Raw genomic sequence first — 7,154 nt, 5'->3', positions numbered from 1 at the left:
TCCTTTTTTATTGATGGCCACCAAAATTGCCGTTTAATTAAGTGTAAAGTTTTTACAAATCCAAAATGCCCTGCTGATTTTGTGTCATGGCAAAGGTGCATGAAAGTTAGTCTTTGAGTTGTTGGTATATATAACTTTTCCCCTACCCAAGGCAATCCGTCTCTCATTGTGCACACATGTTTGTTTTTCTGGAACCATTCATCTGTTTCCAAACTTTTTCTGAATTCAATCCCAGTTTGGCTGTCCAGTTGTGGTTTTATTTTGGCTTGGGTTCTTGTGGTTACTGGCGCTGCCAGTTGTGACTCTGCCATTATTGGTCTAGAGTCTGTGGTTCGTGCACTGTTATATTGGGGCATGCGAGATAGTGCATCTGCCAGGAAGTTCTTTTTTCCTGGTAAATGTTTGAGCTTAAATTGGAATTGGTGAAAATGCTGGGACCAGCGGGCTTGTTTGGGATTGAGTTTCCTGGAAGTTTTCAGGGCTTCTAAATTTTTGTGATCAGTCCATACCTGGAAGGGGATTTTGTTGCCTTCCAGGAACTGTCGCCACGTGAGTAATGCCCAACGTATCCCATAAGCCTCCTTCTTCCATACGGGCCAGCGCTGTTCTGTTTCCGTGAGTTTCTTGGATGTATATGCACAGGGTTGCAATACTGCATCATCATTTTCTTGTAATAGCACAGCCCCCACTGCCACATCACTTGCATCTGCCTGTATTATGAAGGGCTTGTCCATGTCTGGGTGCCTTAGTACTGGTTCGGCAGAAAAAAGTCTCTTTAGTCTCTCAAACGCTGCTTGGCACTCCATTGTCCATGTTAGTGGCTGGCTAGGTTTTACTGAGGATGTTCCCTTCGTTTTTAGTAAGTTAGTGAGGGGCAAGGCTATCTGTGCAAATGAGGGGATGAATTGGCGGTAAAAATTTGCAAAGCCCAGGAAACTTTGTAGTTGCTTTCTTGTGCGGGGTGGTGCCCAACCTAGTACTGCTTTGACCTTCTCCGGGTCCATTTCAATGCCCTGTGGGGATATGCGATAGCCTAGGTAGTCTATCCTTTCCTGGTGGAATTCGCATTTTGAGAGTTTGGCATATAGGTGAGCGGCTCGCAGCTTCTTTAAAACCGCTCTGACAAGTTTGACGTGTTCTTCTTTTGTTTCAGTAAAGATAAGAATGTCGTCCAAGTAAACAAGGACCCCCTTAAACAGGTGCTCCCTTAGAACGTCATTGATTAATTGCATAAAGACTGCAGGGCCCCCTTGTAATCCAAATGGCAAGACTTTGAATTGATAGCACCCCATGGGGCAGTTAAATGCAGTCTTCCATTCGTCCCCTTCCTTGATTCTCACGCGATAGTAAGCTTCCCTTAAGTCTAGTTTAGAAAAAATTTTCCCTTTCGATAGGTGTGACAGCATGTCTTTCATGAGGGGCAGCGGGTATAGGTTGCTTTCACTGATTGTATTCAGGGCCCTATAATCCACGCATAAACGTAAAGAGCCATCCTTCTTCTCTCTAAAAAGGACCGGGGCAGCCACTTTAGGCTTAGCTGGTTCAATGAAACCTCTCTCCAGGTTTTTTTTTATAAATCTTTCCATTTCCTCCTTCTCCTTTGGGCTCATGGAGTATAATCTGGGCTTTGGGAGTTTTGCCCCAGGCTTGAATTCAATGGTACAGTCTGTGGGTCGGTGGGGGGGAAGCTCATTCGCCCTCTCCTCACTGAAGACTTCAGCAAGGTCCCTATATTCCTCTGGTATTTCTGTTAATCTTTTTTCCTCTCCTATGGATGCTTTTTCTATTCTTGATTCTGGTAGCCTCCCTTGGGGTTTTAAGTCCATAGGGTCCCCCTTCGGGAATTTGATTTCTGTCGTCCTCCAATTTACCCAGGGGTTCCATTTTTTCAACCATTCCATCCTAGAATCATTGGGCATTCCATACCTGGGGTCACCACAAACGTTAAGTCCTCTTCATGGTTGCCCAGGGAGAGGTGTATTGGCAGAGTGGCTAGGGTAGCTGGCACCCCCCCTGCTATGGATCCATCTAGCTGGCCAAATGAGATTGGTTGTTCCAGTCTCCTGGATGGGATGCCCAGATTCCCCACTAGTGTTGGGCTAATGAGCAGCGGGTGCAGCCAGAGTCTATTAAGGCTTTCACCTTCACAGCTTCGGGCATGGGGGGGATTAATATAGTCACTGTTTTGAAGATGGGTGTGATGCATCCACTTACCAGGGGTTCGCCCTCCGAGCTGTCATCTGAGGCATCCACCGGCCCTGTGGTGTAGGCTGGAGTTCTTTCCCCTTGGTGAGCAGAGGTGGGGGTTTCTGCAATTTCCATCATTCTCATGGCTGTTTCTTTTGGCTTAGCTGAATACTTTCCGGTTTGTTGATTGGGGATCTGTCTGGGTTGTGCTGGGGGGCCTTTGAGCGGCATTCTACAGCTCGATGCCCTTCTCTTCCGCACTTAAAACACCCCATTTGCTTCTTGGCTGTATCCGATGATTTCACCGGTTGGTGTGTCAGCTCAGGCGGGGGGCGGCTCCATTGTTTTCTTCGGTGGTGCCTCTTCAATATGTCGATCTCTGCTTCCTCTGTCAAGACGTACCATTCCTCAAGTCGATGTGGGTCCCCTCGGGGCAGGCAAGCATCATATAGATCATAGTTTAGTCCGTCTTTGAAATGGCCAAGGAGGATGTCTTCTGGCCAATTCAGTTTGCTGGCAATGGCCCGGAATTCTTGTGTATACTCGGCCACTGGGCGTTTGCCTTGCCTCATCGTTGTTATTCTTTCACGGGCTTTGCGATCAGCCAGGGGGTCTTCAAATCGTCTTCTCAAAGAGGACATGAAACGGTTGAAGTTACTGAGTTCTGGGGCATTGGAGTCATGCAAGTTCACTACCCAATCCGCAGCTGGTCCATCCAGGGCAGATTGCACGATCCGGATGCGGGCTTTGTCGCTGGGAATGTCCTGCCCATATTCCTCCATGTAGCTGAGTACTTGGGTTAGGAAAAACCCCAAGCGGGTTTTTAAGGGGAACCCCTTAAAACCTTGAATGGGAGAGCTTGAACCCCAAGTCCTGTCTAATGTAAGGACCCACCCCACTTTGCATCTTAAGAAGACAGAACTCTTGGAATAATTCTTCCAACAGGAATCCTTTATTAAGTGAAAATGGTTGCAGGCATGCTAGACAGGACTTGGGGTTCAAGCTCTCCCATTCAAGGTTTTAAGGGGTTCCCCAGTAGTCCCACCCAATCAACCCCCCTTCCAGTGATAGTTTCAAGTATCACAGTTCCACCCCCTTTCTTCTTTCTTCCGTCTGGATGGAGACTTCAGATAACTACCTGAAAGGCAAATACCCTTCTTTGTTATGATAAGGTCCTCTAGTGCTAACGCTTTGATGTTACAATAAACACACATTCAGCATTCAGCTCTTTGAAGTGTACTGAAGGAAGTGAGGGCCATAAAGCCCCTTTGTTCTCCCCCTTCTCTCCCTCTGATGGCAGAATCCAGAGAAGGCAGAATTGGGAGTTTCTATATTTGATAATTAAAGATGAAATATAATTGGATTCTGACATCTATATGATTTTGTGACTGAAATTCTGGGATTTCTGCAATGTGATAGGCAATTTCTATTGTGGCTGACAGCTTATGTCCTGTGTTGGATTTTGGGGTGAAGGGTTACTGGTTCTAATTCTATTGCTCTGCTATTGTTAGCTGTAAATTTTGCTGCAAGGGATTTTGAAGTATTTTTGTCTTGAATGGATTTTGCCTGTAGCATTTATTTACTTATGAATGAAGCCATTTGGGGAGGCTGCCTTAACCAGCAGCCAGTTGGTTTTGGGGTTTTTTTTCCTTAAGTGCCGGTAGCCATCTGCTGGCTCCTTAACTTTCCTTTCTAGCCAGTAGCTAATTCTAAAATAGTTTTAAGAATTAGCTACTGGCTAGAAAGGAAATTTAAGCTAGTTCCCTCTCAGCGTCTTTTCTGTCTTTGGCAGCTTTTCCTGATAAATATATGGAAGAGGGAAAATATGGGGGGGGGTTCAAATTCTTCCTTCAGAAGGAAGGAGATGGGAATGACAAGGAAGGAGGGAGGGAGGGAATGAAGGAGCTGGGAATGAGAAGGAGGGAGGGAGGGAAACAGGAAAGGAGAAGGAAGGGAGATTGGAATGAGAGAGAGGGAGGGTCTGAGGGAAGTCCTGCCTTAGCACTTGGCCACGGGCAGCCCTGCAGCCCTTTTACCATCTTCTTGCCCTCTCCTCCTGGCCTATCCTGGTGGTCTCCCGTCCTATCTCTAAGGATGCTTTGGTTACAAAGCTGGGTCTCCTCGCATGGAGAGGGAGTGGGCCTCCCTCTAACCTACGCACTTTGCTCTCCTGCACCCACCATCAGCAACCTGGCCAAGGAGAGTGAGCATAGCAGCAGCAGTCTCGAGGAGGAGGTAAGCTCAGCTGGGTGCCCCCTTGGGGAAGTGGGGGTTGGACTGAGTTGGGCTGCAGAGTCCTGGTGCCCCGGGAGCTTGAGAGTTGGGCTGGGCACTTGCTCTCCACTTCCCAGGGCTCTGGGCAGCTTGCGCCACTTTCTGGGAGTCCCCCCACATGGTCCAAGCTTCTCCGGTTGACCATGCCCCAGCGGCAATCCAGTCCCACCCCCCTCCACCAGAGACTCCCAGATCTCCCCCCACAGCCCCGCCCATCCATCCCTACAGGCACTCCCCAACCTGAGCAACTTTGAGCTGGCCATGCCCCCCAGCCATTGACTTTCCTTGTCAAAAAGTTGCAAAAGGGGATCACATGACCCTGGGACACTGTGACCATCATAAATATGAATCAGTTGCCAAGCATCCAGATGTAAATCACATGACCCTGGGGGTGCTGCATTGGTCATAAGTGTGAAAAATGGTCATAAGTCACTTCAGTGCCATTGTAACTTTGAACAGTCACTAAGCGAATTATAAGTCGAGGACTACCTGTACTTTATCACTTTTTTCCTTTTTTGTCATCAAGTTTTTGACACCTTGCCAGGTGGTACTCGAATATTGCCATATCCTAAAAGTGGTCCAATCGGTGAAAAGGTTGAAAAGCCCTGCCATAGATAACCATGCCATCCAAACCTTAATTCATGGCTTTCCAGATTGAGTAGTCTCTTGTTCCAAATGTTCACCCACTCTTTTAGCCAAGCCAGACAGCATGCATCAAAGTACAATTTCAAATCTGGTAGATCCAAACCCCCTTAGCATTTTGTAATAGTTTGTATCTAATTCTTGGTTTCTTCCCTTGCCATATGAACCTGAAAATATCCCTTTGTCATTGTTTAAATGGAGCATCAGTTGCAAGTATTGGTTATGTCTGGAACAGAAAAAGCACATTTGATAAAACATTCATCTTAATACCTAATAGTGATAAATGCAATTTGTCCCATCTTTGTAAGTCCTTTTTAATATCATTCCAAAGAGACACATAGTTGTTTTGAAACAATTTTATATTTGTATTTGTCAACATAATCCCCAAATACTTCAACTTTTTCTTGACCTTAAAACCTGATTTTTTAATCAATATATCATTATCTTGGGATGACATGTTCTTAGTCAACTTTGTTGTTTTCTGTTTATTTATTTTAAAACCTGCTAAAGTCCCTAATTCATTCAACCTCCTCATCAAATATTCTATATTGGTTTTTTGGATCTTGCAGGAATGTAATAAGATCATCACCAAATGTCGTCAGTTTATAAGCTTCTTTCTTGATGTTTATACTCATTATTTTCTCATCTTGCCTAATATCTCCATTCAAAACTTCCAACCCCAAGATAAACAGCAGAGGAGACAAGAGACATCCTTGTCTCATGTCTTTGAATTTCACATGAGTTAGTTAAGTCACCATTAAGGAAAATTTTTGCTTGCGTTGATGTATAAATAGCTTTAACTTCTGTAATAATATTCTCTCCAAAATCCATTTCTTCCAACACTTAAACATAAACACCCAATTTAGATTGTCAAAGGCCTTCTCTGCATCTAAAAATATTAGAGCTGCCTATTTCTCATTATGGTATCGTAAGTATTCAATGATATTCAGGACAGTCCTCACATTATCCCTTAGCTGTCTTTTTGGCAGGAAGCCAGATTGGTCTTTATGTATATATTCTTGTAAGATCTTTAGTCTTTCTGCCAAAACTGCGGCAAAGAGTTTATAGATATTATTTAATAATTAAATTGGTCTATAATTCTTTGTCTTTGTGATATTTTGACCTTCCTTCGGTAACAACACAATATTTGCTTCCTTCCACGTTTGGGGTATCTTTCCTCCTGTAATATTCATTATATCCTTTATGGTTGAAGAAGTTCATCCTCAAAACACTTATAATATTGGCTTGTAAGGCCATCTGTACCTCGAGCTTTACCTGAATTATTTTTTATAGCTTCTAATATCTCAAAGGTAGTTAATGGGTCATTCATCTATTCTAGTCATGTCTAACTCCTGTTTTTTATACAAATTGGAATAAAAGTTATGAAAAGACTCTTCGATAAGTTCATTGTCTGTTATTACATTATTACCATGGCAGATTTTCTCAATCATTCCCTTTCCTCTTTCCTTTCCATCTTCCTAGTTTATTTGCAAACTCAAAGTTGGTTTCACAAACTTCAATTTGTTTCTATTTCTTGTACTGTTGACATGGACAGTTGTTGCCGTAACAGTTTAATTTGATGTAGAAATTTAGAATCCGTAGGTGTCTTTTGCAATTCAATTTCTTTCTAATTTCTTCCAAAATCTTTTGTGTCTTTTCCTGACTTTTTTTATTCTCTAATTGATTACAGTGAGGGAAAAAAGTATTTGATTCCCCTGCTGATTTTGAGAGACAGAATAACAACCAAAATCCAGAAAAACGCACTTCAAAAAAGTTATCAATTGATTTGAATTTTAATGAATGAAATAAGTTTTTTAAAAAATTTATTTTTTCTTTTTCTCTTTACAAAAAACAAAATACAAAGTACATTTTTCTTTTTTCTTAACAATACTATGTCCTATATCTCTTACATTTATTTACACTTATTTACATTACTTCTCGTACTTTTTTATTCTTCAATTCTAACCAATTATAATACCTGTCCCATATCTCATGAAATTCTGTATCTTCCTTGTCTTTTATTTCTAGAGTAAGTTTGTACATCTCAGCAC

Source organism: Crotalus tigris, unplaced genomic scaffold, assembly GCF_016545835.1.
Source record: "Crotalus tigris isolate CLP2741 ecotype Arizona unplaced genomic scaffold, ASM1654583v1 scf7180000019016.1132606, whole genome shotgun sequence".
Lineage (NCBI taxonomy): Eukaryota > Metazoa > Chordata > Lepidosauria > Squamata > Viperidae > Crotalus > Crotalus tigris.
Note: the sequence above shows the minus strand (reverse complement) of the source record.